General features: G+C 35.8%; 1 protein-coding gene and 1 pseudogene across 3 annotated transcripts in view; both read right to left on the reverse strand.

Moving 5' to 3' along the window:
- ANO3 (anoctamin 3) overlaps window positions 1-26,547 on the reverse strand; it is a 429,391-nt gene that overhangs the window by 351,436 nt on the left and 51,408 nt on the right. The gene's annotated exons all lie outside the window — the stretch shown is intronic.
- LOC114219989 (small ribosomal subunit protein eS1 pseudogene) lies at window positions 19,439-20,161 on the reverse strand (annotated as a pseudogene).

The following is a 26,547-nucleotide window of genomic DNA, read 5'->3' on the forward strand; positions in this document are numbered from 1 at the left end:
TTTACTTAGGCCCATGGTTTAAGAGTATTATTGCTACCTTTTCCATGTAAGGATACTTGATAAAGCTTCATAGTTATTTGATTCATTTAATTAAAATTACTGAGTAAATTAGGCTCCTGGTTAAGTCAGAGCCAAATGTTCTGGTTGTATTTCTTGGAAATATTACAAGATCTAATGGACTGTGTTTTTTTTTTTTTCTTTGAGTAACTTGCAGAATCTTCCAGGAAATATATTTTTACCACTTTAGCTCACATGACCCCCTCACCATGTAACTGAAAAAAATATATTATCCAACATTTTACAGAAAGAACCAAGAATATTTAATTTCAATCTTTTTAATGAGGTGATTAATTTTATATACAACTAAATGTGATTGGTTTGCTTTTAGCACAATAAACCTGAAATTCATGAAGTAATTCTTTGTTCTAGCTGAATTCAGGTCTTTGACTAAATAAGAAGCGATATTAGCCATTGTCAGTATCAAATGAAGGTTATGGGGCCATTTGTTACATTCATTTGCATTTGCTATTTTTTCAGTTTCTACAGAGCTTCCAGTAATCACTGAAATCAGTAAGATGTGAATTTATTATGCAGAGTCCCTATGGTCATTCAGAAAACATGGAATTTTCACTGTAATTATATATATATATATATATATATATATATATATATATATATATAATTGGCCACTTTCTGCTAATTGATGAGTCAAGATGCAAGCAGGAAAACAAAAACTATTCTAAGTATTACAAATAATAATAACAATACAGGAATTTAAGCCCCTGAACTAAATAACCAGGCTGTGGGAAAGCAAAGGAACAAAATAAGAGATTGTGAATTTACCCAGAAGTGAATAACATTAGGAAGGACTCAGGACTCTTGGAGTGGAGTGACGACAGGAAGAGGCAGCATTACGGGCACTCAAGGCATGGGATATCCTGGTAGAACCCAAAAATATGGCGGGTTTGGCAGGTGGGAACTGGAGCTGAGGAAAGGTTGCTGCTCATGCAGAGAAAGATGGGGTAAATGCCCTGGTTTCCACCCTTCTGCAATCTAGTGTGAGGCCAGTGCCTACAGAAGCCTGAAGGCAAGAGAGATTGCTTAATCCGACTCAGAGCAGAATGAAGGATGGATTTGAATGTAACTGCAAATCTGAACAGCATTTTAAGAAATTAAAGTTCAAATAATTTTTATGTGTACAAATTTACATTTTAGATATTGGAGAGTAAATGTGGGGGTGGGAGATAATGAGGGAACAATGGAGGAAGCAGGGAGTTAGGAAGGACTCGCTGGGAGAAAGCTTGGTATTGAATGAGGAACATAGGCAACAAGATAGAAGAGAATCACACTGCAAATGGAAATAAAGACAGAGTTCACAAACCTCATTCATTCCATCACTTACTTATGAAGTAGACAATCATTAAGCATCTATTATAAGTACTGTGTCATTCAAGAAGAGCAAATATAATAATACATCAAGCCCTGTGGCCCCATAGTGCTCAGTCTAATAGAAGCTGCATTTACAGCATCAATTTTTTTTAAAGATTTCATTTATTTATTTGACAGAGACATAGTGAGAGAGGGAGCACAAGCAGGGGGAGTGGGAGAGGGAGAAGCAGGCTTCCGGCAGAGCAGGGAGCCCGATGTGGGGCTCGATCCCAGGACCCTGGGATCATGACCTGAGCCAAAGGCAGACACTTAATGACTGAGCCACCCAGGCACCCCTACAGCATCAATTTTAATACACATTCCTAAAGGCTGATAATGATAAGCACGTGGATCATTGGGCCTCAGAAGAATAGCACACTAGACAGAATAGAAGTCAAATGTGCCACTTGATTTTTGTTAATGAGATTTAACTGGCTAAAGAAGGGTGTTGAAAGAGTGGGAAAGTGCTTCAATCAGAGAGAAGAGTACATGCATAAATAGGAGTGGGGAAAAACGTGACATTTTCACACAATTGTAAGAAGTTTGGAATTAATAAAGAAAAATATTCTTGTACTTTTCGATGATGTTATAGGTCGGTGTGGGCCATGCCATGAAGGTTCTTATGGGCTAAATTTCCTCTATTCTTATATTTCAGGCAAGCATAAGCCATGAATACTTTTCCTTATCTAGAGCACTCTACAGATTTGTAGCGCCTGCCATTATGGCCAATGATGCTGGCCTTTAGACTTGAACATTTGGTTCAAAGCTACATAACCTCAAAGACCTCATACTGACCATTCTTTTATAGCCTGTGCTTGTGGTCAGCCTTAAAAGAAAGTGCATACTGCATACATAATTCCAAAATCTAAAAACACTGTTGAGTCCTAATCTAAACATTTCAGAATACTGTTCTATGTAAAACTTACTTGATAAAATATTCTCAGCTCCTTTTTTGGAGCTAAAGCATCATTCTTAATTTTTCAGACATAAATCTACTCTTTTTCCTTCAATACACCAAGGTTTTTATTGAGTTTCTGATGCAGTAAAGCGTCAGGCCCTCTAAAAGGTGACATTTGTCTCGATGGTGCCCTGGCAGCTATCAGTTGTGGAATAAAGTGAGTCGCTTAGGCTCAGTGTGGTCGGCCGTAAGTCAAGTAAACAGAGGAAGCTCCTGCCACTGGTAGGTAGTGGAAGATGCAAGATAAAAACAATCTGAAGGAAATCTACATAAATCAAAGGAACAAGGACAGGAAAGGAAACGGGGTGCTGGTCAAATGCTGATTTTGAAACTGTCAAAGTATTTTGGAGTCTCTCCCAATATGCTTCTTATCATGGTCAGAAAATCTTTCAAGGTACATAAACTAAGCACATCTTGATGGAGAAAACAAAACAGAATTGCAAAGTAATCAAGGCTGTTCTTTAGATACCTGTGCAACAGATAGGTATACAGATCTGTAAGTAAGTATATAAAAATGTTTTTTTCTGGGGCACCTGGGTGTCTCAGTTGGTTAAGCTCTGCCTTCAGCTCAGGTCATGATCCCAGGGTCAGGGGAATTGGGCCCCATGTCGGGCTCTCTGCTCAGCGGGAATCCTGATTGTCCCTCTCCCTCTGCCTGCCGCTCCCCCTGCTTATGCTCTCTCTCTGTCAAATAAATAAATAAAATCTAAAAAAAATGTTTTTTTCTTTCAAGGAAAAGCAAGAAAAATGTAAAAAAGCCATTCCAAAGTGATCTATTAAAAAATAAACCGATAGTTCGTTTGAGTATTTCAGTCCCTTCAGGATAGCCACAAAATTAAATTCTCTTATTTTTTCATGTTTGTTCTCTATGGAATGTTCTCTTTTGGCAGAGAGAGAATCTTAGAGGGGTACTGATAATGATGTGTAGAATTAGCTATTGTGTTGACATATTATTCTATTCAGAACTAATTTTCTGAAAAGGAACATCCTTTTCTTGGGTTTCTGTGCCTTGGTTATTTCCTCCTGAGCCACTTCAAAAAGACTTCCTAACATCATAAATCTACACACCACAGAGAGGCTCTACGAAGAGCCTGAAGACTTAACAAAAGTAAAAATCACCAAGGGAAATGTGTGCATTATGTGCATGACAGTGATCTGAAGCCATGAAATAAAAATAGCCCATAATGGGCCTGTGGATTTAATTTTGGGTGGTGTCTGATCCATACTTCCTTGGAATTGAGGATATTTATCTTGGGGCTAACCAAGGCAATGCCTGAGTCATTAAAGGAAGGGACTCTGGAATTAGGCAGATCTTGGTTCAGCTCCAGGATCTCTTCTTTCCCTCTGGTTTCTGGTTGTTTTTATTGTTCTCCATCTAACCTGTCATTCTACTTCCCTGATAATCTCAGACTTCCCCAGAACTATTGTATGCTGGGTCTCTCTTTCTGGAGTTTCTGTTCACTCACTGTCTGTTCTCATATACTACCTTCTGGTGGGCATTATTCAAGTGATCTACTTGTGGCAAAGGTTAATCACAAAACCTCTTTGAGGTCTCAGTGTCATCATTTGTAAAATAGGATAATAATTATACTTATGTCTCACAGGTGTGCTATGAAGGTTAGATAGCATTTATGTGAAAGTGGTTTGTAAACTGCAGAGGTATTATACAAAATATTTCCATTCTGGTACTCTTTCATTAATGACTAAATATTATTGAGTACAATCTATCCCTCTCTCCATTCATCTCCCTTTCTGACTGTGTATATTTATATACACACATATAAAAGAGACAGACACACACAACTAAGAATCTGTCTCTGTGTTCAATGAGAGAAAAAGAGAATATGCTTTTCCCTCAAAGGCCATAGAAAATTCTTGAGCTTTGCATTGATTGTATGCAAGATTGATCCAAGTCCTGTGGACAGAGGAATACCACATATTCACCTGATTTATTTGGATCTTTATTGTGGCAAGAACAGACAAGATCCAATTTTTGTTCATTCAAGGTCCACTTTATTTTTTTAAGATTTTATTTATTTATTTGAGAGAGAGAGCACTCACACGAGAGCAAGCACAAGCAGGGGAAGGGAGAGGGACAAGCAGACTCCCCCCGAGTGCAGAGCCTGACCTGGAGCTGGATCTCACAGCCAGAGATCATGGCCTGAGCTGAAATCAAGACTTGGACGCTTAACCAGCTGAGCCATCCAGCTGCCCCTCAAGGTTCACTTTAAAGTGAGTGCAATCCAAGCTTCATTTAGATCTCACTGTAAAGGAGTAAAGAGATGGATGCTGTCAAGACAGCTTTAAGGTCCATAGTGGTATTCCCTAAAAGAATGTCTCTGTATGTTTATATTTAATTTATTGACACCATTTCTCATTCTATAAAGAATTTGAACTATCTTACAAGAGGAATTTTGAAGTTTTTGTTAATCTTTCTTTGGGCATTGATTTTATAAATATACACTAGTTACAGGTTAAGAGGTATAAGTTTAATTTGAATCCAGTGTTTAATCTTGCATCTTAATACTACTATTCAGATTCAGAATTGATAGTAATGGAGATCAGAAATGAGGGTGAGTATGGAGTATAAGTAAAACATATGAATCTAACAAAGAATAAATACTATGGAAACATGGGTTAAAGAGAAAAGAGGCAATTAGGACTAAGTAAGTAACTCAATATGAGGACTGTAAAGACCTACAGAGTATCTATAATCCAGCTTCAACTTGGGCTCTGAGCTTCCTGGAAGAAATCTAAAAGGCTATTAAATCAGTTATTTCAATTTCATTTTCAGAAAGTAAAATTTTTTATTTCCAAGTATCCTTGCACATAGCTGCACAGTGATCAGCACAGAGTAGATATTTCATAAATACGTGCTGAATGATTTACTGATGTAACTGCTTAGCAAATGTATAGTGAATACCATTGTATTACATTTTTTATCAACAAGAATGTTAAGTGAAACACCTTTTTGAAGCTAACTGTCCTGATCCATACAAGGTAATCAAAGACTATTATACCATTGAGACATTATTCAAAGGAATAAAAAAAAACTTATAAAAGGTTACTTAATATATTATATACTTTTGTAAGAACCAGGATAAATCTATTTTTACTTTTTAAAATGTAACATTAATAAGGAAATTCTATTTGAATATACTGTGATATTAATAGTCTTAAATCTTCACAGAAATGATTGAAAAACACGTTATATTTGTCTCTGTCCTTGTAGTCTTAGCATTTGTTGATATTTCTTGGCTTTATCTTTCACAGAAAACATGAAAAAAAAAAAGGCTGTGTGAACAGGTAATCCAACTTTTTCTCTAGTATCAGCTATTTTAGTTCAATCATCCTTAATCCAATCAGTGAATAAAACAGGTTGGACTCTTGAGGAAACTGGATTTTTAGAGGTATTTTTGGTCCCTCTTCTCTTAACAGATTTGTCACAAATGTCACTTATCCAAACCAGAGTTAGGTTTCAATGGGACAGAATTTTTATTTTCATTTATCTCTCTTTCTATAGGAGCTACTGATAGAATATTGTTTCAGTAACATAAAGCTGAAATTCCCCAAGTACACTCAGTGATGAGATGGATCTGTTAATCAGTAGGCATAGAAGATTGCATTTTATGGTACTTCCGGATTTTAAAGTACTTTCATTGATTTCCTAACTTTCGTGCTCACATTGATTCCATAGCATGGATGGAAATGTAAAATTGTTCTTTTTTTTTTTAAAACAGTATAGAAAATGTAACTCAAGAAGAGTAAATTCTTAGTCAAAATACTCAAATTATCACAGGGCTAGAATTTAACTATAGGAACATGGCATTGTTCAGAAATTTAAAGCATAGCTTTTGGAGACAAACACCTGCGTTAAATTTATGTCTCCCTCCGTTATAAATTATGTGTACTTGGGTCAGGTTATAGTGTATCACCAAGTCTCCTATAAAAATGGGCATAAAAAACCAACTTCCATTAAATGATGTAAACCAAAATGAGATAATGACAGTAAAAACACTATGTATACATATATAGGTATATATGTGTATGCATACATATATGTATACACATGTATAAAATTATACATATATACTTAGCAAAAAGTTGCCAATAAGTACTATTGATATCAATGATGATCTTGATTTTGATGATTCTCTCAATTCCAAACCTGTTTGAAATAAAATATACATCTAATCAGACATTTTTGATTTGTACTGTTGACATTTTGAGCTGCATAATTCTTTGTTGGAGGGAGCTGTCCTCTGCATGTGATTGTTTCTGTATTTCTGGCCTCTACCTACTAGATACCAGAGCATCAACTTCTCCTGTCGTAACAACCAAAAATAATTGTAGACATTGTCAAATGTCCACGGGGGAAATAAAAGTCTTCCCAGTTGAGATCACTTATTTAGGTAGCATGGGATGAAAACAGAAAACTCACACCTAGTTTAGCTGTACCCTGCAAAACTGTGGTAGCTGAGAAAAGAAAGGGAAAAAAGTAAAAAAAAAAAAAACAAAAAACAAACAAAAAAAACACTAAGTGCTTATTTTGTAACAGGAAGAGTGGTGTAATCAACATACATTATCTCCTGTGACTTGATTTCAACAACTATAGATGTTTTTATCATCTTCATTTTATAGAATAAGAGATTCACAGAAGTAATAAGTATATTGCTTATTTAATAAGTAAGAAGGCTTGTTAGAGTAAGGTAACCTGATCAAACTTGTATACATAGTAAGTGGTGAAATCAAAGGTTGCAACTATAAATGAGCAAAAATTTCAAGTTTTTATCCACCATTCCATGATATGTCTGGAAGTCAAATAAGATCACAAATGTAAGCAAAGATATAATCTTTATAACTATTTTTGTAATTTTAACTTTTATAATTTATCATCTTTATACTCTTAGAAGAATTCTAAAAGCTAAAGAAAGGCAATATGCAAGGCACTTGAATGGATCTTTTGTAAACCATGGTGTTTTATTGACCCATTCAACAACTAAGAGTAGGAACTTCCAGGTTTAGTCCAAAATCCATCTGGACGACTTTGAGACTAAGTTTCACTACATGATACAGTTTCATATGGTATGATTTTAAAACATTTACTAAAAATCATCTAGTAACTTTGATTTAAAGAGATTAGTGTTTTTTCCCTATTAATTTACAGAGTGCAGAGAATAGTGCCTTCTCATTTGTCTCCAGGTGTAATGGATTCTTCCTAACTTACCCTGGTCCCTGATAGTCTCCATCACTCTCCCTCCATTAGGTACCTTTCCAATTATCCTCTTATAATTTGCCATCCACTCACATAAAGATCATTCCAGAAGCCTAGTGTCAGATTACTGAAGTCTATCATCAGTGACTGGTTATCTCTAGTTAAGTCTCTGAGGTATTGAACGGGTTCTGAGAGTGCTGGGCTCTCCTCGGGCATCTGGTGTGACTTTGCTGAGAATTGAGATCATTTTTGTTCTTATAACTTAGAAACAACTGTACATCATCATGACTTAGTTGTTTGTACCAGTAAACCTTAGCCTGGGTAAGACAAATCTGCAAACTAATAAATAACTTCACTGTTGGCTCTAAGAATTTCCTACTTAACAATTTATCTGAGTCACTAGTTTGCTCACTTGGGCAAACAGTTTGATTATCAACAATAGTTCACTGATCACAATTTACTTCATGGCCCTTGTTTTGCTGTGTCCACCAATCCTCAACTGACATCGATCCTTAACTGATTCCCTGATTTCTCATTCCCAATCTGTACCCTCCTCAAAAAAAATAAAAAAAAAAATCTTAAACCACTTGAGTTTGGACCTCAAAGCCCTGTAAATATCCTAACTCTGGGGCACCTAGGTGGCTCAGTCAGTTAAACATCTGCCTTCAGCTCAGGTCATGATCTCAGGGTCCTGGGATGGAGCCTAGCATCAGGCTCCTTGTTCAGCGGGGAGCCTGCTTCTTCCTCTCCCTCTGCCCTCCCCCTGCTTCTGCTCTCTCTCTCTCAAATTAAAAAAGAAAAATCTTAAAAAGAAATCCTACTTCTGACTGTTCATCAAGGTGGTAGTACTACTAACATAATGTAACTTCAACTACTAACATAACTTCAAGTCACAGGTTACCTGGTAATATTTTGAGGTTTACCACCATGAATGGAACTGGATTTGAGACTTAAGGATTCTGGTTCAAGGGCAAAACTAAGTAAAAAAAAAAAAAAGCTTCTCAGTTTGCGGCCGTTAGGAGACCCCTTTTACTTCCCATTTCCTAGTAATGCCACTGGGAATTGTTATTCCATCAGCTAAACATAGTTTAGTCTGCGAAATGGTCTAATCCACGAAATGAGAGAGATCAAACCATTTATAACATAATTTATCATCATATCATAACATTCAGATGGTACTTGGAAATGCAACTGAATTTTTAAAAATCTCAAAAAGAAAGATATAGACGCAGATTTATGTACTGAAGGATAAAAGTATTAAACATCAGGATTGGAGACTGATTTTTGCAGGAGACATTTCTATATAGTATGCTAATGTTTGATGTACATAAGACACCGAAATCCTCTCTTATCTTTTATATCTGTGACCTCCTCTCAAGTGTGTGGTTCGGTTCTAATTCCTGCTAATAAGATTCAAAATAAACTAAAGATGATAGTCTGAAAATGTATGGGAAACCTAAAGTAAGATAAATAACTAGGATATCTAATATAAAGCAATAAACAGGCCATGATTAACATGTACCTGCAAAATTCCATAAACAGTGCACATTTAATCTTCACAATGATCCAAAAAAAAAAAAAAACTGAGTTAGAGTAGCTTATCAAATACCACTACTAAAAATGGTGGCATGGGAATTTAAGTCTATCTAAACCCAGAGCCCATCCTCCATGTAACACCCACTGTCTCTGTAATAGTGTTAACCAGGTAATAATGTCAGACAGAGGGATAGAAAATAAAATTAAAAGGACAAAATGCCTTTGTTGCCTGAGGATAAGATTAAAAAGTACTTACTCTAATTGTCCCACAAACACTTCAGCAGTTTTTCTAATTAATCTCTTTAAGATATTTGGAAGAAACGCCAAACTCTAACCTACCTGTCAGATCATTTCCTCGTGGAGGGTAATAACATCGCTAAACACATGATTACAGAGAAATAGCTCCAAGCACTGAACACAGTGTGGGCTTTCCTGTGGGCTTGAATTTGAATTCTGAATCTATCACTCAATTTGGGTAACTCCTTTAACCTTGATGAACTTGTTTCTTCATCTTTAAAATTGGAATATTGAAGCCAACCTCAAATGGTTGTGTTGAAAACCAAATGAGAGAAAACACTGAGAAGGCTGTGCAGGAATGCCTAGAACACAAAAACATCTTCCATCAAAATATTTAGTAATACCTGCTGAGCTGTATGTAGTTTTTAACCTCATATTATTTAACTGGATATAGAAACCTTGCTATTTATCCTGATGATTTTTTATTAAATCTTCTTAATATTTACTTGATATGTATTCCTTACAAAAAGTCATTCAAAAAACAAATCTAGTCTCAAGTTGTTATTTAAGTTAGAGAGACATTCAAAGTAGCATAACATAATGAATAATAGTTAACAGGATTTTGAGTGTTGTCAGCCACCAATAAAACTAATCCCAAGCCTCAGACATAAATGAATGTTCAGAAAATGCATATCTTTTCTACATGTGCTAAGTAATAACCTCCTAAAATAATGGCAACCTTGGTAATAATTTGAAGAACTTAGAGACTGTAATTTCATTTGTGATAAATTTTAAAGATAGGTTATTTTAAAGATAGGTTATCTGGCCCACATGGTTTATTTCTCCAGTCTTGCTTTTATCCTCTTATATGTTCATTTATATTTTCTCCATTCAAAGTCATTCTAGTTAGATAGGAAGCGCAGCAATATAATAGATCCTAAAATATTTAGGCTCTCTGATCCAAAGAAATAGACTGAATTGGGGCAGCTAGAACCTTTACTTTTAGTGCAAGGTAAAACTTGATATACCTTTCCGGGAAATGCTACAGGGACTCATAAATCAACAGCCTTGAAAGAAAACACTCCAGCCTCGTGAAGTTTGAAAGTCTAGCATGTTAAATTTATTTCCAAGTGGCTGAATCCACAATATGAAGCACAATCTGGGTGTTGGTAATTCCTTCTAGAATGAACTTGTAGCAAGCAGATGCCTTGGTTAGCATTTCATGTTAATGTTGAACATACTTTCTTGTATTTTCCCAAACTACCATCCTGGCCCCTATATGATCTACTCAGTATCCAGTAGTACAGATGGAACAAACAATCAGTCATTTGTGTCAGAGCCTTGTCCATAAAACCCAGGTAAGTTAGGGAATGGGACAGACTCATGTCTAACCACATGATTTGCCTAACGTTGGCAAACACAAAGTGGGGGTGGCATAGTGGCTTAGCAATTGGATTATCTGGCCTCATATCACATCTTTACCATTGATTGGCTGTATTACCTCTTAATTTCAGTTTCTTCATATGCAAAGAAAAATCTGACTAATTGACTTTTTAAGGTTAGTTCAAAGTAAAGCATAATTCATTGCAAATTGTCAAAAATGTGTCCAATAAGTTTCCTCTTTTCTCTTATTTTTTATATAATATATATTATACATACAAAAGTGTATGCCCCAAAAGATAAACATATATATATACGTTTATGCAATACATATATATATATATATATATATATTTTTTTTTTTTTTGCACTGGTTCAATAGCCTGACTATTCTGTTGTGTGTAGGTGCAGAGAAGTGCTGTGGGCCACAGCACCAGTTTCCACCAAAGACACTGCAGTGAAAAATGTTTTGCCTTCTGTGGACATGGTCACCATTAATGTGAAGTGTTAAAGAAGGCCTCTGCCTCCTGCATTTTCATGCCAGACAGGATGACTCCCACCCAAGTCTCATTGGCTTGTGTGGAATCTGGCTTTCAACTAAAATTTAACAAGGCATGTTCTCATTTGCATATTGCCCAAGTGTTTCTTTTAGGATCAGTGACATATGAGAGTCTTTCAGGTGGGTTAGTTACATCATTTACCAGGGCACTAGCATCCTAGCATTCTACCTTAGATGTGAATTTTGTTCAGACCTCAGAAATAGCATGAAAAGATCAAAAGAAGTTTTATCTTTAATGAAATGTGGTTCACTGGGTGAATGAGAAAAATAGGCATGGAGTGTTTATAAATGCATATGCATACCTATCAGATACATATAAGTAGGGGTTTATGTGTGAGAAGTGTTCAAATGTCGGTATGAGTAACACCAAGTGGGCCATGTCATTCACTGTAGTGACTCACTTTTCTGAAGGAGGTGATGGAAATAGTGTTCCATGGAAGAGTTTCAAAACTGCTTAAATAATTTCAATATTAGAAAACCAAAAAACACAATTCCATGTTTGTCCTCAGGTTCCACATTGGCCTTATTGAACAAGAGACTCTGAACTTTTAGTTCAGAAACCAGGAGGCAAACTACCTAGAGAGTAAAAGAGATTTCCTATAAGGATTCTAGTAATCCATAGTTTTTCTAGGATGTCAGTATTTCCAGAATTACTTTTCATGATGCTTTTTGTGTATTTTATACCCCAGAATCAGACTGAATTGGTCACTAAAAATATCATTTAAAAATTTTATTAAATAATGTGATTTTCTGAGATTTTTTCTGAGTCAGGCTAAAGTTAAATTTAGTTTTATAAAAACAAAACACCTTGTAGTTTGCATAAGACAATACTTATTGTGTATTTAAACCTTTGATATAGAAGTTTAGGACACATCCTCTTCTCTAGGAAAAAAAAAAACATAAACCAAATAACACTTGTAAACATTTTATGCATTGAGTATACATGACAGTACCTCACTGACTTAAAATATGATTCTTTGCTGCCTTTTATTTTAAATGTTAGATAAATGCAGGAAAATACTGCCTCATTGATGGGAAACTCAATTCAAGTGTTTCCTTAGTGTTTGCAATGAAATATTAACTTAGATCTATAGAAAAAAAAAACAGAACCAACCTCATTCTTCATTTTGAATTATAAAATTCAGAGACAGTGGGAGCTGGAAAATTCCTGAAAACATCTGAGTTAGTAGGTTTCAAAGACCTGCTATAATTGGATAGACCTAGAAGATCTAAATTGAAGATCTAGAATTGGATAGTTGTCCCTCAGATTTTGACCCAGAGTACAAGAATAGACCTGTTCCTTTCCTGTACCTACTTTTCAGTTATAAAATTTTCATTTTCTCATTTATATTTAGGGGTCCTAAGACAGATTTTATTATAAAACCAAAACAAAGCAGGGTGTGCCTGTGTGCACATGTGTGTGTTTAAAATTTGAAAAGGGACTCATATAAAGGCACCTTCATTTAACAGATTAAGAAACTAATACCTGGAGAAGTTAAGTGAAATGCCCAGAGAAGAAAACAACTAGCTAGTGACAGAACTAAAAAGATAATTTAGTTCTCGTGATTATCAATTCAGTGCCTCAACCTTAACTTTTGGGTGGTAAACTGCTTCAGTAATGAAGGATGGCAGCTATAAATCCAGCAGAAATTTTTGCATAAAGCCAGCTTGCTTACAGCCTATATAAGCTTGAGGTGGTACAAAAACTGGAAAATAGTATCCCTTGGAAGTTTAACCATTTAACTATAGTCTCTATGCTGGAAATGAAAAAATTAAACAGGAATACATGAAGTGTTCTGACCAAGGGGTGGCTCACACATGACACACAGTGTTGTGGCATCAAAATCTATGCCCATCATGGGCCTCTTAGCTCAGAATACAATCAAACCATTTGTTTTCCAAAGAGAGCACATTCTACTCTTTCTCTATTTCTCTATATATTCAGCAACACACATGGGTGGAACATAGAGGCAGTCAAGAAGAAAACATGAAGTGCTCAGAACTGCAGGAGGAAGAAAACCTCAAACACATGTAAAAAGAAAAGGAAGCCTTCCCTAGGTTTATGAGCAAGGTTTTTCCAAAAGCAAGTGACAGACACTTTCTCAGCAAATACTCTATTTGCTAGCCTACATTTACCAACATTTCCCCCCATAGTTAGATTATAGTTAGGTTGGGGCCAATAGTTCTGACCAGTGGGCTGTAAGTACAAGTGACAGTGACATGGGCAGTCTGAGGGAACAACAAATGTTTGTTCTCCATGTTCCTTCTTCCCTCCCGTGCTGTGAGAGTGGAGGTCATGTGTTGAGAGAACAAAGTCCTCCAATGCATAAATCTAGGTCTCTGAAACAATGCTGGAAAGAAAACTACAGAGGGCTTTGCATGGGGGGAAAAAAACCACATCATCTGTGTTAAGCAACTAAGATTTGGGAGTTTGCCTTACGGCAGAGTTTAGTCTATATTACAGGGAAATTATTGTTATAAGATTTAGTTAACAAGGATTATTTAATATAAATTTGTACAAATTCATAAACAAAAATAGCTTATATTCAGTTTATTAGATGTGATATAAAATATGTTTAGAGACATAGCAATGCTCAAAATATTTATATTTTCTTTCTAATTAGCCCTTTAAAAAAGGCATGAATTAATTTAGCACAATCAACAAGAGCCACCAGAAAAGGCACAGAACTGCATAACTCAAGAAGAAGTGATAAAAACCAGAACACACAATTCATTCCCTAGCCAATGTTGGCAAAGGCCTTTAGTCCCTCCTTTGCACAGCGATTAACAATTAGTATTAGGGGTGCCTGGGTGGCTCAGATGGTTAAGCATCTGCCTTCGGCTCAGGTCATGATCCCAGGGTCCTGGGATTGAGTCTTGCATCGGGTTCCCTGCTAGGTGGGGAGCCTGCTTCTCCTTCTGCCTCTGCCTGTCTCTCTCTCTCTCTCTCTCTCTCTGACTTTCATGAATAAATAAATAAAACTTAAAAAAAAAAAAGAATTAGTATGAGAGGGCACCTGGGAGGCTCAGTCAGTTAAGCATCCCTTTGGCTCAGCTTGTGATCTTGGGGTCTTGGACTCAAGCCCCACATCAGGCTCTCTGCTCAGCAGGGAGTCTACTTTTCCCTCTCCCATTGCCCTTCCCCCATGCTTGTGCTCTCTCTCTCTCTCTCTCAAATAAATAAACAAAACTTTATAAAATTTTTAAAAATTAAAAAAATTAAAGAATTAATATCACAATCTATGTCCTTGTCAATGACATATATATCTGTATTATCTCCTATATTAATTATGTAGTAAAATGTGTTCAATTAACATTCTATAAAATAAATTCAGTTTTTTATAAGTAATCCTTTGTTGTCTTGACAAAGTCCTCTGCAAACAAAACCCTGAAGTATACAGTGTTATTGAATGATGTCTGGATTAAGTGGGTCCTGCTCAAACATGGCAGTCAGTATCCATATGCCCCAGTGACAAAGCGAGGTAATTGGCCTGCATTACAGAATGTTCTGAAGAGCTAGGCAAATACAAGTTATGGTTAATACTATATCTTTGCTTAAGCGATAGTTCTAATATAGAGGAAATACAGAAGTCTAAAGGCAATATAAAAGAATGGTGCATCCCAAGGAATAAAGAATGTCACAAAGAAATAAAAAACTTAACTTCAAAAAGTCATTTCAACAGATGATAATGTCTGAGTGAATAATATGTGCATACACAATCCAGTTTAGCTCCACTAGTTGATTTCAAGAAATTGCAAAGACTTCTTGAAAGTCTTTCTCTTTTGCTATAATAAGTACCATTTACATAGTTTTCATTCACTTTCTATATTTTGCTGTCATTCATTTAAATAAAAATCAAAACCAATATCAAAGTCCATATATAATAACTTCATTTAAAAAAGAAAGCTAACTTGAAAGAGAAGAACTTATAAGATGTAAATTTTAAATCCTTCCTCTTAAAAGTGACTGGAGTTCTAAACTAAATAAAACATCTGGATTTTCAATAATACTCTCATCTCTTCAAAACAAACAGAGAACACCAAGATGGTAATTGAATAAAGCTCTAGTATTAATTGAGTTGAAACAAGTTTCTGCAAATGACATTCCCTTCAACTCTTAATGGCCTGTCTCTTGGTTTCAGTGACTAACAAAACCAGAAGTTTACAATTATGATTCTCAATCACTGAATAACTCACAAGTGTATTCCCCTTTTGGCCCTGGTACATGAATACACAGCTCAGTAAAAGTAAAGAAAATTTAGAAATAGAGAATGTGCATATAAAAATTTAGTACCTGATAAAAGTGGCATTCAAATCACTGGGGAAAAATGAAATATTAAAACACATAGGTGAACAACTGGTTCACCACTGGGAGTGTGGGGAGGCTAGCTCTATATCCCTACCTCATACTATACATAAAAATAAACTTCAAGTAAAACAAAGACTTAAAAGTAAGAAAATAAAACAATACTAGAAGTCAATATAACTGACCTTTTTACCTCAGTATGAGGAAACGCTTTTTTAGCTGAGTCAAAAACTCCAATATATTAGAAGAAATTATTAGTAAATTTGGCTACAGAAAGAAAATAATATCACAAGTAAAATCAAAACAATTAAAAAAACTCAGAGAAAATGTTTCCAATATATGTCATAGAAAATGGACAGTATCTCTAGTATGTAAAGAACTGTTAAAAATCAGGGAAATAAATATGAAAAATTCAAGAGAAAAACAGGCAAATGACATGGACAATCTCAGAAATACACAGCTGGCCCTAAAACATGACCAAACTTTCAGTTTTCATTTGTTAAAAATAAAAATGTATACTAAAACTACACTCTGATACCATTTTCATTTATCAGATTGGTGAAAATTTTTAAACATTTGACACATTCTATTTATAAATCTGTGAATTAACAGGCTCTCTCTACCCTGCTGATAGAAATATAACATGTTACCACCCACTGGAGTGGAAATTGATATTAAAGATAAAACAAAAACGGGGCACCTGTGTGGCTCAGTTGGTTAAACGTCGGACTCTTGATTTTGGCTCAGGTCATGATCTCAGGTGCGGCTCCACACTGGGCATGTAGACCACTTAAGATTCTCTCTCACTGCCCCTCCTCCCCTCTCTCCCTCTCATAAAATAAATAAATAAATAAATAAATAAATAAATAAATAAATAAAACAAAAAGCAAAATAAACTTTCCGTAGTATATACTGGTTGACCTAACATACTACTAGGAGTCAACATGAAAAGTCATCTTCCAAAATAGCACATACACCAACCAAACACATACAAGTATTCATTTGACATTATTTATAAAAACAAAACATTGGGAACATCCTTTTGCCTTTTGCTCATATGTAAAGAAATCACTTTATAAATTATGATGCATTATCACAGTGAAGTACTATACCAAACAGCTATAAAAAGAAAGAGAATAGTCTTCATGAAGTGATATGGAATGATTTTCCAGGATATGCTATTATTAGTTAGAAAAAGCAGTATGCCCAAGAGCATATGTTGTATGCTATTCTTATTTTATAAAATAGTGGAGAACTAAGAAAAAAAAATATATATAATCTTATTTTCGCAAAAATAAAAAAACACAGTGACAATAATCCAGAATTTAATCAAAGTGGATGCCTACAGGGTGGAACAGGGTAAGAATAATAGCAAAGGGAATGTGACTTTGCTAAATATATTTTTGAATTTTTAATCATATTAATACTTTCTATATGCAAAGTATAAGATTTGATCAGCAAGGATAAAGGAAAATCATAAAATGGACATAAAATCATTAAATTGAATATAATCAGATATGATTAATATTAAATGCATATCAAATTGATAACATAAGCATACTGTAGTTGGGGGGGAGAAAAAAATAATTGACCCAAGTACTTGAACTGTACACTGTTAGTGGAATATAAGAACAACAAAAAGGTGAAGAAATATTGAGTATTAATGGTTGATTTGTTGTTGGTATAGTAGTTCTTAAAGTAGTTTTTGGTATGCTATATAGTATTGAGTAAATACAAAAAAATAGTTTGTGAACCAAAGATTTCACTTAGAGACAGGAGATGTAGCCTAGGCGAAAGAGAAGAAAATGTGGCATTGTGTTGAAATTGTAAGTACCAGTGCAATTTCATTATGTATATTAAAATATATTTTCCTAGGACTGTCCTTTAAAAACGCCTAAAAACATTGACTCCTAAAAGCAACACATACAGTGCTTAGATCTTCATTTCTAAATAGCATTACTCATTAAAAAGACCCGGTCTCCCAGGAAAAATGGTTAATTCTAGGTCTACATCTGGGAAAATTTAAGGCAAGCCTAAACTACCTTATGTGTCATACAGTAAAAAAGTACAGACAAACTAACTGGACTTGTTAAAGGACACAGAAGCCTGCTTGAAGCAACTGGTGAAATTTGGAAAATGTGAACATCAGTTGGAATTACGACAGCAATGGATTATATCCCACTGAATTTTAAAGGAACAACAACAACAAAACACATTTATTTATAAGTTCACCAAAAGACATATATGCTAGAATGTTCATGAGAATATTTTTATGCTGGTCTTCAAACTACCCAAATGTCCATTCGTAATGGATTGGATATATAAGTTGTGATATATTCACATGATGCCATGCTAGAACGTAAGGAGACGAATTATCTACTGTTCTATATAACAATATGGGTGAAACTTTAAAAAATTATGGTGACTCAAGTAGTCAGACACAAAAACAAAAACAAAAACACAACACTACATATTGTATAATTCTATTTATCTCAGATATAGCAGGAAAAATTAGTAAATGCTGCTAGATTTCAGAATAGTGGTTATCCTTGACATATAACTATTGTAGGGAGCTACAATGCGCTATAATGTGCTATTCTTAACGTGGATGCTAATTACAGCAGTGTGTTCAGTTTGTGAAAGTTCACTGAGCTACATTATTATTATCAGTATGTATATTAAAGTGTGTATGTGTACATATATTTTAACAAAAGAAAAAAATCCATGAGTCCTAGGTGATAATAACAAAATGTGGTGGTAAGTGGGAGAGGAAAAAGCTCCTACTTTACAGAAGAATGCCATTAAAGAAATAAAGGATGATGAAATTAAAAAGTCATTATGCAACCTGTGTTGTAATAATTGATTCAGGAAAGAGTCACCAAAAGATGCTAAATTACTGAGTAAAGCATTGCTGTGGAAGAGAACATTTGTACAAACTTCACAAATCATCCCACAGATTACTTATTAATTACAAAAGGGGAAAGGTACTTTTACAATGAAGAAATCATGTGAACACCATCTTCACATGATGATTACAATTTACTCATTAAAAGTGGGACCAATGTACATCACATGCCTCCTGATATAATGCCCTAAGAAGGACACTTTATAGCTTTTTTGAAAATCATATTTAACTTTTTTTCTAATTAAGAGGAAATAATAGAACAAATTCCATTTGAAGAATTTTCTGTAAGACAAATTACTTGGGATCATAAAAAAATTCAATGTCATGACAAACATATACAGCAGGAGTCTCTTCTATATTAAAGAAAACTATTGATCTATGTGTCTATTGTTTTTGCCAGTACTATACTGTTTTGATTACGACAGCTTTGTAGTATATCTTGAAATCTGGCATTGTGATACCACTAGCTTTGGTCTTCTTTCTCAAGATTGCTTTAGCTATTTTGGGTCTTTTGTGGTCTACACAGACTTTAGTATTATTTGTTCTAGTTCTGCGAAAAATGCTATTAGTATTTTGATAGGGATGGCACTGAATCTGTAGATTGCTTTGAGTAGTATGAACATTTTAACAATATTTGTTCTTTCAGTCCATGAGCATGAAATAGCTTTCCATTTTTGTCATCTTCAATTTCTTTCATTAGTGTTTATTTGTTTTGTTTTGTTTTTGGTTTTAATTAATTTATTTTTTATTATGTTATGTTGATCACCATACATTACATCATTAGTTTTTGATGTAGTGTTCCATGATTCATTGTTCACATATAACACCCAGTTCTCCATGCAGAACGGGCCCTCTTTTTTTTTTAAACATCACAAATATGATTTTTTTATTTGTCACCATTAAATGTCTGACTTTTAAACAGACTCTTGGACTGGTGGCTCATATCTATCAGCTCGTTCAACTTTAGCACCGGTCTCAAGCCCAGTAGCTTTTCCAGAACTACAACCTTCACCATGAAACTCCATGAGCTTTCCCTATTCAAACTTGGGCTTCTTCAGCATTTTTACTTTTCTAACGAAGACATCATGAAGTGGATAAATAGACTGACAAGCCTTTTCTATATCTTTTCCAATGCTGTCTGGAATCAATTTATTGACCACTTCTTTCAAGTCATTTCTTTGCACCTCTTGCGTCATGATTTCCATCATCTTTTTCCGAATTTGACGGACCTGTTGGTGCTGAGCATAAGAGGTCTTCCGAATCTGATTATTGCATTTTTTAGTAAAACCAACACAAAATAGACGAAGCAAATAACCATTGGTAGTCTTGACGTCAACATGAGCTTTGATCATGGTCTGGCATTTTTTGAACATGGAGCACATTTTGTCACGGGTAAGATCCATGCCATGGAAATTAGTCAGGCAGTTTTGCCCTGAACATCCTCAGTAATTAGCTTGAATTTTCTAAATGCAACTTCATCATTCTGCAAACCAGCAAGGCTCACTTCAAAAACCCGACCCTTGAGGCCATCAGATGCGATTTTGGTTCCTTGAGTTCTTGTGACTAATGTTTTTCCAATATTTCTTATATTGAACATAGCTGGTGCTTTCACATCATATCAATCTTTCTTAGAAAATGGATCAACCACTATCTTCTTGGCTCCCTTTTTGCCGCCTTTCGTAAGGCGCTTGTTCTTTTTTTAAAAAAATTTTTATTGTTATGTTAATCACCATACATTACATCATTAGCTTTTGATGTAGTGTTCCATAATTCATTGTTTGGGCATAAAACCCAGTGCTCCACGCAGAATGTGCCCTCTTTAATACCCATCACCAGGCTAACAGATCCCCCCACCCTCCTCCCCTCTAGAACCCTCAGTTTGTTTTTCAGAGTCCATTGTCTCTCATGGTTCGTCTCCCCCTCCAACTTACTCCCCTTCATTCTTCCCCTCCTGCTATCTTCTTCTTCTTCTTTTTTTTTTTCTTAACATATATTGCATTATTTGTTTCAGAGGTACAGATCTGTGATTCAAGTCTTGCACAATTCACAGCACTCACCATAGCACATACCCTCCCCAATGTCTATCACCCAGCCACCCCATCCCTCCCACCCCCCACCACTCCAGCAACCCTCAGTTTGTTTCCTGAGATTAAGAATTCCTCATATCAGTGAGGTCATATGATACATGTCTTTCTCTGATTGACTTATTTCACTCAGCATAACACCCTCCAGTTCCATCCACGTCGTTGCAAATGGCAAGATCTCATTCCTTTTGATGGCTGCAAAATATTCCATTGTGTATATATACCACATCTTCTTTATCCATTCATCTGTTGATGGACATCTTGACTCTTTCCACAGTTTGGCTATTGTGGACATTGCTGCTATAAACATTGGAATGCACGTACCCCTTGAGATCCCTACATTTGTATCTTTGTGGTAAATACCCAGTAGTGCAATTGCTGGATCCTATGGTAGTTCTATTTTCAACTGTTTGAGGAACCTCCATACTGTTTTCCAGAGGGGTTGCACCAGCTTGCATTCCCACCAACAGTGTAGGAGGGTTCCCCTTTCTCTGCATCCCCACCAACATCTGTCATTTCCTGACTTGTTAATTTTAGCTATTCTGACTGGTGTGAGGTGGTATCTCATTGAGGTTTTGATTTGGATTTCCCTGATGTCGAGCAATGTTGAGCACTTTTTCATGTGTCTGTTGGCCATTTGGATGTCTTCTTTGGAAAAATGTCTGCTCATGTCTTCTGCCCATTTCTTGATTGGATTTTTTGTTCTTTGGGTGTTGAGTTTGATAAGTTCTTTATAGATTTTGGATACTAGCCCTTTATCTGATATGTCATTTGCAAATATTTTCTCCCATTCTGTCGGTTGTCTTTTGGTTTTGTGGACTGTTTCTTTTGCTGTGCAAAAGCTTTTTATCTTGATGAAATCCCGATAGTTCCTTTTTGCCCTTGCTTCCCTTGCCTTTGGCGTTGTTTCTAGGAAGAAGTTGCTGCGGCTGAGGTCGAAGAGGTTGCTGCCTGTGTTCTCCTTTAGGATTGGATGGACTCCTGTCTCACGTTTAGGTCTTTCAACTATTTGGAGTCTATTTTTGTGTGTGGTGTAAGGAAATGGTCCAGTTTCATTCTTCTGCATGTGGCTGTCCAATTATCCCAACACCATTTGTGGAAGAGACTGTCTTTTTTCCATTGGACATTCTTTCTTGCTTTGTCGAAGATGAGTTGACCACAGAGTTGAGGGTCCATTTCTGGGCTCTCTATTCTGTTCCATTGATCTATGTGTCTGTTTTTGTGCCAGTACCATACTGTCTTGATGATTACAGCTTTGTAATAGAGCTTGAAGTCTGGAATTGGGATGCCACCGGCTTTGCTTTTCTTTTTCAATATTCCTCTGGCTATTCGGGGTCTCTTCTGGTTCCATACAAATTTTAGGATTATTTGTTCCATTTCTTTGAAAAAAGTGGATGGTATTTTGATGGGGATTGCATTGAATGTGTAGATGGCTCTAGGTAGCATTGACATCTTCACAATGGTTGTTCTTCCAATTCATGAGCATGGAATGTTTTTCCATTTCTTTGTGTCTTCTTCAATTTCTTTCATGAGTATTTTATAGTTTTCTAGTACAGATCCTTTGCCTCCTAGGTTAAATTTATTCCTAGGTATCTTATGGTTTTGGGTGCAATTGTAAATGGGATGGACTCCTTAATTTGTTTCTCTTCTCTTGTTGTTGGTGTATAGGAATGCCACTGATTTCTGTGCACTGATTTTATATCCTGCTACTTTACTGAATTCCTGTATGAGTTCTAGTAGTTTTGGGGTGGAGTCTTTTGGGTTTTCCACATACAGTATCATAACATCTGCAAAGAGTGAGAGTTTGACTTCCTCTTTGCCGATTTGAATGCCTTTGATTATTTTGTTGTCTGATTGCTGTGGCTAAGACTTCTAATAATATGTTGAATAGCAGTGGTGATAGTGGACATCCCTGCCGCGTTCCTGACCTTAGGGGGAAAGCTCTCAGCTTTTCCCCATTGAGAATGATATTCGCTATAGGTTTTTCATAGATGGCTTTTATGATATTGAGGTATGTACCCTCTATCCCTATACTCTGAAGAGTTTTGATCAAGAAAGGATGCTGTACTTTGTCAAATGCTTTTTCTGCATTTATTGAGAGGATCATATGATTCTTGTTCTTTCTTTTGTTAATGTATTGTATCACGTTGATTGATTTGTGGATGTTGAACCAACCTTGAAGCCCAGGGATAAATCCCACTTGGTCATGGTCAATAATCCTTTTAATGTACTGTTGGGTCCTATTGGCTAGTATTTTGGTGAGAATTTTTGCATCCATGTTCATCAAGGATATTGGTCTGTAATTCTCCTTTGTGATGGGATCTTTGTCTGGTTTTGGGATCAAGGTAATGCTGGCCTCATAAAATGAGTTTGGAAGTTTTCCTTTCATTTCTATTTTTTGGAACAGTTTCAGGAGAATAGGTATTAATTTTTCTTGAAATGTTTGGTAGAATTCCCCTGGGAAGCCGTCTGGCCCCGGGCTTTTGTTTCTTGGGAGATTTTTGATGACTGCTTCAATTTCCTTAGTGGTTCTAGGTCTGTTCAGGTTTTCTATTTCTTCCTGGTTCAATTTTGGTAGTTGATACATCTCTAGGAATGCATCCATTTCTTCCGGGTTATATAATTTGCTGGCATAGAGTTGCTCATAATACGTTCTTATAATTGTTTGTATTTCTTTGGTGTTGGGTGTGATCTCTCCTCTTTCATTCATGATTTTGTTGATTTGGGTCATTTCTCTTTGCTTTTTGATAAGTCTGGCCAGGGGTTTATCAATCTTGTTAATTCTTTCAAAGAACCAGCTCCTAGTTTCGTTGATCTGTTCTACTGTTCTTTTGGTTTCTATTTCATTGATTTCTGCTCTGATCTTTATGAATTCTCTTCTCCTGCTGGGTTTAGGTTTTATTTGCTGTTTTTTCTCTAGCTCCTCTGGGTGTACGGTTAGGTTGTGTATTTGAGACCTTTCTTGTTTTTCAGAAAGGCTTGTATTGCTATATACTTTCCTCTTAAGACTGCCTTTGCTGTATCCCAAAGATTTTGAACAGTGTGTTTTCATTTTCCTTGGTTTCCATGAATTTTTTCAATTCTTCTTTAATTTCCTGGTTGACCCATTCATTCTTTAGTAGGATGCTCTTTAGCCTCCATGTTTTTGAGTTCTTTCCGACTTTCTTCTTGTGATTGAGTTCTAGTTTCAAAGCATTGTGGTCTGAAAATATGCAGGGAATAATCCCAATCTTTTGGTACCAGTTGAGACCTGATTTGTGACCTAGGATGTGATCAATTCTGGAGAATGTTCCATGGGCATTAGAGAAGAATGTGTATTCCGTTGCTTTGGGATGGAATATTCTGAATATGTCTGTGAAGTCCATTTGGTCCAGTGTTTCATTTAAAGTCTTTATTTCCTTGTTGATCTTTTGCTTTGCTGATCTGTCCATTTCAGTCAGGGGAGGGTGTTAAAGTCCCCCACTATTATTGTATTGTTGTCAATGTGTTTCTTTGATTTTGTTATTAATTTCCTTATAAAATTGGCTGCTTCCATGTTAGGGGCATAGATATTTACAATTGTTAGATCTTCTTGGATAGACCCTTTAAGTAGGATATAGTGTCCTTCTTCATCTCTTATTACAGTCTTTGTTTTACAATCTAATTTGTCTGATATAAGGATTGCCACCCCAGCTTTCTTTTGGTGTCCATTAGCATGGTAAATGATTTTCCACCCCTTCACTTTCAATGTGGGGGTGTCTTTAGGTCTAAAATGAGTCTCTTGCAGACAGCATATGGATGGGTCTTGTTTTTTAATCCAATCTGATAGCCTGTGTCTTTTGATTGGGGCATTTAGAGTAAGTATTGAAAATATGAATTTAGTGCCATTGTATTGCCTGTAAGGTGACTGTGACTGTATATTGTCTGTGTTCCTTTCTGATCTATGCTGCTTTTAGGCTCTCTTTTTGCTTAGAGGGCCCCTTTCAATATTTCTTGGAGGGCTGGTTTCATGTTTGCAAATTCCTTTAGTTTTTGTTTGTCCTGGAAGCTTTTTTTCTCTCCCTCTATTTTGTTTTTTTTTAAAGATTTTATTTATTTATTTGAGAGAGAGAGAGACAATGAGAGAGAGAGAAAGCACATGAGATGGGGGGAGGGTCAGAGGGAGAAGCAGACTCCCTGCCGAGCAGGGAGCCCGATGTGGGACTTGATCCAGGGACTGCAGGATCATGACCGGAGATGAAGGCAGTCACTCAACCAACTGAGCCACCCAGGCGCCCTCTCTCCTTCTATTTTCAATGACAGACTAGCTGGATATAGTATTCTTGGCTGCATATTTTTCTCATTTAGTGCTCTGAAGATATCATGCCAGTCCTTTCTGGCCTGCCAGGTCTCTGTGGATAGGTTTGTTGCCAATCTAATGTTTCTACCATTGTAGGTTACATATCTCTTCTCCCAAGCTGCTTTCAGGATTTTCTCTTTGTCTCTGAGACTCGTAAGTTTTACTATTAGATGTCGGGGTGTTGATCTATTTTTATTGATTTTTGAGAGGGGTTCTCTGTGCCTCCTGGATTTTGATGCCTGTTTCCTTCCCCACAGTAGGGAAGTTCTCTGCTATAATGTGCTCCAATATACCTTCTGCCCCTCTCTCTTTTTCTTCTTCTTCTGGGATCCCAATTATTCTAATGTTGTTTTGTCTTATCGTATCGCTTATCTCTCGAATTCTGCCCTCGTGATCCTGTAGTTGTTTCTCCCTCTCTTTCTCAGACTCTTTATTTTCCATCATTTGGTCTTCTATATCGCTGATTCTCTCTTCTACCTCATTTATCCTAGCAGTTAGTGCCCCCATTTTTGATTGCACCTCATTAATAGCCTTTCTGATTTCGACTTGGTTAGATTTTAGTTCTTTTATTTCTCCAGAAAGGGTTTCTCTAATAACTTCCACACTGTATTCAAGCCCAGCTAGTATCTTTAAAGTCATGATTCTGAACTCTAGGTCTGACATCGTACTAATAATCGTGTTGAGTAGGTCCCTGGCAGACGGTACTACCTCTTGTTCTTTTTGCTGAGGTGATTTTTTCATCTTGTCATTTTGTCCAGAGGAGAATAGATGAATGAGAGAACAAAATGCTAACAAGTTAACAATGTCCCCAGCAAATATACTCTATACAAATCAGAAAAGACCTGAAACCAGGGGAAAAGAATGAGAAAGAAAGAAAAAAGAAAGAGGAGAAAAAAAAAAAGAAAAAGATAAAAACAAACAAAAACAGAACAAAACAAAAAAAAACAGAATATGATCAAATATGATCAGGCTAGTGCATAGATCAGTGCCACACACTGGATTTTGGGCATATTTTGGTCTGTTAGAAGAAAGTGCCTCCTAAAATTTTAAAGGAAGAAAGACTTATATATGTACAAAATAAGGGTTGATACAATGAACGGATGGAAGATGACTGTAAAGATGACAAGTGTAAAAGATTTTATAAAAGGAATTGATAAGATAAGAAGTTGTTTGAAAAAAGAAAGAAGATTTACAAAAAAAAGGGAGAGAATGTGATCAGGCAGGAGACTAGAACAAAGCCATACACCAATGATTTAGGGTATATTTTGATCTGTTAGAAGAAACTGTATCTCAAAATTTTAAAGAGAGAACAACTTATATATATATATATGCCAAAAATAAGTGTAACTACTATGAAGGGATAAAATATGACTCTAAAAATGAAAAATAAAATTTTTTTTTTTTAAGGGATTGATAAGATGTTGGTTGAAAAAGGGAAAAAGAAAAATCCAAAAAAAAAAAAAAAACAGTTAAAAAAATTAACTTGAAAAACTAATGAATCATGGTAAAAAAGCCATGAATTCTATGTTCAGTATTCCCCTATCGCTGGAGTTCTCCCGTTCTCCTTGATCAGTAAACTTGGTCTTGGCTTGCTGGCTGTTCGTGCTGATCTTCTGGGGGA

Source organism: Eumetopias jubatus, unplaced genomic scaffold, assembly GCF_037043125.1.
Source record: "Eumetopias jubatus isolate StellerSeaLion01/CBP00866 unplaced genomic scaffold, mEumJub1_p1.0 scaffold_13, whole genome shotgun sequence".
Classification (NCBI taxonomy): Eukaryota; Metazoa; Chordata; class Mammalia; order Carnivora; family Otariidae; genus Eumetopias; species Eumetopias jubatus.